The following is a 7,684-nucleotide window of genomic DNA, read 5'->3' as shown; positions in this document are numbered from 1 at the left end:
CTGGCCTCACTTCCTGTGTCCTCTCTGCTCCCCGATAAGGAAGCCAGGCACTCTTGCAGCTGTGCCTTCCCTCCACGATGGGCTATGATCCATCTTTAAGCCTGAGCCCAAATAAAGCCTTTCTCTCTCTAGTTGTTTCTTGTCAGGCATATGTACACAGCAATTAGAAAAGTAAGTGATGCAGGAGCCTTGGGTTAGAGTGGGACTCAGTAGCACAGCCCTTGCCTGCATGCAACTAGACCCTGGATTCCAGCCTTTAATTGGCCACAAAATAGAAGTCCTTCTAGGATGCCTTTAAAACATCACACACACACACACACACACACACACACACACACACACACACACGTTTATATATTTATGTTAAGTGTTACTATATTAATTTGTGTGTGTGCATGTGCGTGCGTGCGTGTGTGTGTGTGTGTGTGTGTGTGTGTGTGTGAGGACAGTTTGCCTGGTTTGTATTCTCCTTCCTCCAGTGAGCCCTGGGGATCAGACTCACTGTCAGGCTGCGTGTCTTAACACACATGGGGGCCTCACGCTGGCCCTAGCTTCATTTGAATGGGAATTAGCAATTCCATGTTGACCTCATCACATTAGAAAAAATAATCTGAGTTTGACCACACAATATAATATCCCTAACAGCTTCCTTCTCCACTCCCCTCTTTATTTGAACAAACACTGCAGAGACCTGGAGGTCTAGAGTGCTTCCTGGAGAACTAACTCTAGCAAAAGCTTAACTTTTAAGGAAGTCTTTATTTTGTCCCATGACATTGGTTTTCCATTCACAGATATTTTACAAAGCTTCTGTTGTCAATAAAAGCATTTAATTTTTTAAGTGAGCTGCTCTCAGGTTTGTGAGATGCCAATAGAGAAGAAGCTGAGCTCAGTCACAACTGGAAGTGGTGGCCCTTGAGAGCTGTGAAAGGTGCTGTCCTGAGCCTTGCTTGTCTTGGGTCTGGTGAGTGCACTGCTGGACCTTGTTGGCCTTTTATTATCACAAGAAGCCCTCAACCACCCCAGAGTGCCAGTCTAGTAGCCTAGCATATACCACCACCTTCCTTCTTCTGGTGTTCATGCCTTTATTGACAAAGCTGCATTTACAGTGCAGCATGTACTAGGTTTGGGGTCAGGGTTTTAACCTCAGTTCCCAGCATCCCCTTGGGAAGCATTTTTCAAGGCATAAAGAAACATCCCAACAGTTTACTTAGCAAAAATCAAGCATCGATGCATAGGGCCGCCCATGATAATGTCTCTCATGCATTATTTATAAATACGCTTCTTGGAGCGGGAGAGGAAGAAAGAGATGGGTGTGCTGGGAATTAGAACTCCTCTTTTGCCCTTGGTTTCTCACGTGCACATATTGGGGGAGACAGCTGAGAAGTGGGGGGGCTTCTTTGGATGGTGTGAGAGGCTGCAGGGGTGAATGTGGAGGTTGCAGAGTGCTCTGTGAGTTGTGACAGTGGAAGGAGGGAAAGAATCATGGTAGGCAATTCGGAGGTGTTTGGGGGACAGCTGTAAACATTTTTGGACTCAAGTATCCATTGGTTCAAGAGGGTAGGCACTATTTTCTTTTTTAACATACAGTAGTTCACAATAAAGTACTTTCTTGTAGGATTATTGTTGGACAGTGCTTTATCAAATATGGAGAGTGTGCCCAAACCTACTTTAGCAAGCAGGGTAGTGGTTTTGAATGCATGTGTGTTGTGTGTGTGTGTGTGATGCGTTTATTCTTAGTGGAGCAGGGGGAGATCTCATGATTCACATGCAAGGATTTACTCTGGCTGGAGAAGACAATCCATAGTGCTAAACACACAGCAGGAGGTGTAAGGGCACCCACCAACATGATATGTCACTGCACAGTCTCTTACAGGGTACCCCACATAACCTGTGCCAGCTGAGTCACAGCAGGGCTGTCTTTAGTGGTGATTAATTAGGATGATTCTCCCTTCAGTGCACAAAGGTGAAATTCAACACGGAAACCCCTTTACAAAATAAAAAGCCCTAACATCTATAATGATTGTATCTGGGGATCTCATGAGGTGAGAGGGCCCTGAGCCACTCCTCTTGTTCACTGTAGCATCTCTGGGGATAGGTGGGGTCTTCCCTGGACTGTCAGTCAAGTGTGTCTTGTCACTGCTCAGGGCAGAGGGGCTGACTCTTCTAGTGGCTGTGGGAATGGAGCACTGTAGTGTGTTTCTCTAGTGGTCCATTTTTTGTTACTATAATGAACTTCCTGTCTGTTTCCAGATGCAGGTACAACTGTAGCCCAGGGGCCAAAGAGAGGAGAGAAGATTGAGTGGAAAGATCTATGCTACATAGCTAAAGAAGGTCAGAGTACACAAGGTCAGCAGTTCTGAGTTCCAGGAACCAGGCCCCCCTTGGTTCTCAATTTTGCTGCTTTGACAGGAGACCCGCCAAGCTATTCTGCCCACCACTCATGGGTCTGTACTGTGAAGAGATGGCACAGGCATGTAAAGCACTTTGATGGACAGCTGGCAGACAACAGACCCTCAGCAAGTTTTTGTCATAGTTTTGACAGCAACAAGCTATTCCCCCTTTTGTCTGTTAGCAAGCATGCTCTAAGTCCAGAATGTTTACTCAGATTCTCTCTGCAAGAACATCTCTAGTCTTTTTTTAAGGCCTTAGGCAGTGATGGAGACTATGGTAAGAGAAAGAGAGTGTATCCTATCTACAATGTTTTGCAAAATAAAAACCAGATCCAGTCAAAGAAAACATCTGTATTTGGATTTGAGTCCTTTTCCCCTGTGCTCCCTTAGGGACTGACTTGAGTCTTAAGTCCCTTACAAGCCCTTACACACCTGGGATTAAAGGTGTGTACCTCCACTGCCTAGCTTCTATAGCTAACTGGTGTGGCTGCTCTGCTATTTTGATCTCTAGTGGTTTTAATAGATCATAAACAATATATCACCATACTCATGTTTCAAGGGCATGACCACCCAGCTGGTGCTACTGTCAGAAGGCTGAAGAGCTTTAGGGAGTGGAGCCTACTTAGCAGAAGGAGGTCACCAGAGGTGGGCCTTGAAACTCACACCTGCTTCTGGTTGCTGCCTGTTCCGTCTACTTTTGTCTGTTGTCACAATTTCCAGCTGCCGTGGACTAAACAGTTCCTGTCATTATGCCTCCCCTGCCATGATGGTCTACTACCCTCTGCCAGGCATTTTCCCTGGTGGCAGGAAAAAGCATTTGTCTTGGTTAACTTGTCAGTTTTGGCACACACGGGAGTCACCCAAGAAGTCTCAATGAGGAATTGCCTCCATCATTTTGGTCTGTGGGCAATTTCTATAGGGGTGTTTTATTGATTAATGATTGATGTGGAAGAACTCAGCTTACAGAGGGCAGTGCCACCCTCATCAGGTGGTCTTGGATTGTGTAAGAAAGGAGGCTGCCCAGGCCATGGGAAGCAAGCCAGTAGGCAGAGTTCCTCCATGGTTCCTGCTTCTGATTGGGTTCCTGCCTTGACCTTCAGTGATGGCTTGTGCCTGGAATGTATGAGCCAAATAAGCCCTTTTCTCCCCAAATTGCTTTTGGTTATAGTGTTTGTTACAGCAACAGAAACCAAACTAGGACATCAATTAATGAGTACACACTTTTGGGAATGTATAGCAATTTTTATATTTAGGATTTCAGTAAGTTGGAAAGTCACTTTAATTAAAAACAATACTCAGTTGAGTTGACTTTTCCTGTAATCAACTTATTTGTGGTTTATTTGATCAAGCAGAGGATTTCAGGGTTGTACATCTATGTTGTTGCCTTAGCATAGGAGTTTAGAGAGCAGGTGTAGAGCATTGGATAGCGTGGCTTGCATTCTTGGCTTTTCTGTTTGTCAACTATGGGCAAGATCAGTTTCTCCTTCTGCAAAATGGAGATTAAAAGCAGCATATCTTACATGGGATTTTTTCTGATCATTGAATGTATGCATTGATGTTATTCTAGGCAAGGAAGAGAACAATTGTGGGCTGGAAAAGGCCCACCATGGTTTTCTCCATTATTTAATTTTACATATACTTAAGCTTGATGATCAGTATAGCACCCAAACAGGAGCAAGTTCGCCTTACCCTGGTGATACAATCACATATAATAATGCTACTTGCATCAGCTCCCACCTCCTTGTTAAATCCACCCACACTCTGCTCCACTTCATGCTGTAAAGAATTTTTTTTCTCCCAGAGGGAAAGATACCAACTTTATATTAATTATCACTTTAAAGCAGAGATCCTGGGTAGGGAGTAGGAGAAAGGGGCTGAAGATGCTGGAAAAAGTAATCTTGGCAGTGAGCTTGATTAGCAGGAGTAAAGCCTTTAGTCTAGAGTCTAAGTCAAACCAGGAGCTTTCAGGGCACAAGAGAAACCCAGGTAAGCCAGATGCTCTTTCAGAGCACATGGACAGGCTGAACCTGTCACTTAGAGAGAAGCTGTCGATGGATACTGTGTCACAGGTGAAGGGAGATCTATACTCCTACCAGAGAAACAGAGTGAGAACAACAAAGAGCTCTACAGTAGTCTTTGAGCTCCACATGCAGCCATATCTGACCCGCTGCTGGCACACCCTATTAATGGTCAGAAATGAGCCAGCCAGTAAGGAGCCTGCTACACATGTTTGAAGATCTGAATTTGGATCCCTAGCCCCTAACTAAAAGGCAGGCATGGTCAAGCACATCTATTACTTCAGAAGGGGAGGGATCAGGGACACATGGATCCGGGAGTGAACTTGGGTCCCTGTCTCAGGTGGTGATGGTGGAGGATACCCCATGTCAACCTCTGGCCTCCACATGCTCATATGTACTGTGTCCAAGCACCTAATATGTTCCAGGGAATCTGACATCATCTTCTTCTGGCCTTCATATGTGTATGTACACACACACACACACACACACACACACACACACACACACACACACACACACAGAGCCAATCTATTCCTGTAAGTCACTTTAACCCATCTACCATTGGTTTCTAACACTCAGTTAAATGACCTCTGACCTTCATGCTCCCATTTTGTTCATCTGATGCTCTACAAGGTCAACGTGGGTTATATGTAAAAACATGACATAGTTAACCCACACACCTACAAACACCTGATTTTTGACAAAACAGCTAAAAGTATACAATGGGAGGAGGAATCTTCAACAAATGGTGCTGGCACAACTGGATGATGGTGTGTAGAAGACTGCAGATAGACCCATGTCTATCACTATGCACAAAACTCAAGTCCAAATGGATCAAAGACCTCAACATAAATCCAGCCATATTGAACCTCTTAGAAGAGAAAGTGGGAGGTACCCTTGAACAAATTGGTACAGGAAACTGCTTCCTGACCATAATGCCAGTAGCACAGACACTGAGATTGACAATTAATAAATGGGACCTCCTCAAACTGAGAAGCTTCTGTAAGGCAAAGGACACAGTTGACAAGGCCCAGTGGCAGCCCACAGACTGGGAAAAGATTTTCACCAGTCCTACATCCAATAAAGTGTGAGTATATTTCATTGAGCTTTCATTTCCAACCTTTGTAATTTTTTTCCAAATCTCAGTTTCCTTGCTGAATTTTTCTTCCACGTTCCTGCCATTTTTGTCCATGATGTTTCCTTTATGCTGTTGACTCTTCAGGGCCTGTCTCTATTTCCTCCTTTCCTTATGGTTTTTGTTTGCTGTTTCTGCTTTTATCCCAGACATGTCTTAGCTTTCTAAAGCATCCTATGATAGACAGTCTGCCTCATTTTCTGGTCCACGATCTTTGCTGGTGCACTGGTGGCTTTAATCAGTGTCATGTGCAGTTCCATGTTGTTGCTGTGATATTTTTTTCTTCCCACTAATTAGGATGGAGTTTGGAAGAGCAGACTACTTAGTGGGATTCTCCACAAAGCCGGAAAAATTACCCAAGCTGGCAGATGCATGGGTCTCATGACATGAGCTTAAGAAACACAAACAAGAACAGGAGAGATGGCTCAGAGGTTAAGAGCTCTGGCTGCTCTTCCAGAGGTCCTGAGTTCAAGTCCCAGCAACCACATGGGGGCTCACAACCATCTGTAATGAGGTATGGTGCCCTCTTCTGGCATGTAGGCAAACATGCAGACAGAACACTATACATTAACGGGTAGGGGAGATACCATGGTCATGAAGGTGGTTTCCCCAGGGCAAGGCTTATCTGTTGCATTATGGATGTGCTGACTCCTGTGATTTCCCCAAATGTGGGAAACTCAACTGCATAATTTGTGGATTTGTGGTAGTGGGGGGACTGCATTCTTGATCTCCCCTCTTTAAAAAAAGAAAGGAAGGAAGGAAGAAAAGAAAGGAAGGAAGAAAGAAAGACTAATACAAACAACACTGGCAGAATCAGTCTTACCACACCTGAATGGGTTTCATGGATTTCCAGGTCTGAGCTGGTACCTGAGGGTGGAGTTGCCAGTCTCACTGCAGCAGGGCCACTTGGAGGGCTCTGTCTACCTACCTGTGCCTGGGAGCCATGTGGCTGCAGCTGTTTCTGTTTGCCTTCTTTTCTTTAAAAAAAAAAAAAACATTATATTGTATGTGTATCAGTGTTTTGCCTGCATTTATGTGTGTGTGTGAGGGTGTCAGAGCACATTGAGCTGGATTACAGACACTTGTGAACTGTAATATGAGTGCTGGGAATTGAACCCGGGTCCTCTGGAAGAGCAGCCAGTGCTCCTAACCATTGAGCCATCTCTCCAGCCTTGCCTTTCTTCTTTTCATGTCACCTGTCTTTTTCTCTGTATTTTCAGGTATTCTGTGCCTACCTTTGTGAATCAGCGACACCCTTTCTTTTCTTGGAATGTTGTATAGTTTTTCTTACTCTAAATGTTTCCCTTCTTTAGATCACAAGGAGCAACTTCTAGTCTGTATTCTCACTTAGAAATGCCCTCCCTCTATTTTTTCTTAGGGCAAAACCATGTAGCCTTGTTTATATAACTATAAAGATGTTGTTGGCCTGGAACTTGTTTATACACCATGCTGGCTTCAGATTTGTGAACATTCTTCTGAGTGAAGGATTATAGGTGTGTCACATGCCCATCATGGACATTTACTGTAGAGATTGACCTGGTCACTTCCTCCTCGTCTTCATCTTCTACTGATGTCAAATATTAATTTAATTCAAATGTAGACCAGACCATGTCAGTCATTATTATAAAGCCAGCTGCCATTTGTTGACGGTATGGTTACCGACTGCTTTGAAGAGTTTCCTCTCATTTAATTCCCTACAAGCTGTAGGTTACAAGTCCTACTGGGGTGTTTAAAGATCACAAATGTATATGGTTAAGGAGCAGAGACTGGGTCAAACCGAAGTCTCTTCCATATCAATGTCTTCTTTGCACTCTGTCCTATACTTGTATGATTCTTAGTTTTATTTTTATTTAAAATTTTTACTTCTAAATATGCATGTGTGTGTCTAAGTGTGGGGTTGACACTTGTATGCAGTGTCCACAGAGGCCATAAGAGGGAAATCAGCTTCCTCTGGAGCTGGAATTATAGGTTGGAAGCTAGGAATTGAACTCTTATTTTCTGTAAGAGGGTGTGCTCTTAGCTGCCGAGCCATCTCTCCAAAATGACTCTTAGGCTTTTCTTACTCATTTATTTGTTCATTCATCAAATATTTGGGGGGGGGTGCTAGGCACTCTGCTACTGATAAGATACAGTGCCTTTTC

At 44.1% G+C, this 7,684-nt stretch overlaps 1 pseudogene; it reads left to right on the top strand.

Annotated features, from left to right (window-relative positions):
• Positions 1 to 6,105: 6,105 nt before the first annotated feature.
• Positions 6,106 to 6,279, top strand: LOC127228975 (uncharacterized; annotated as a pseudogene).
• Positions 6,280 to 7,684: the final 1,405 nt, after the last annotated feature.

This window comes from Phodopus roborovskii, unplaced genomic scaffold, assembly GCF_943737965.1.
Source record: "Phodopus roborovskii unplaced genomic scaffold, PHOROB, whole genome shotgun sequence".
Classification (NCBI taxonomy): Eukaryota; Metazoa; Chordata; class Mammalia; order Rodentia; family Cricetidae; genus Phodopus; species Phodopus roborovskii.
This window is presented reverse-complemented; position numbering and strand designations above follow the sequence as displayed.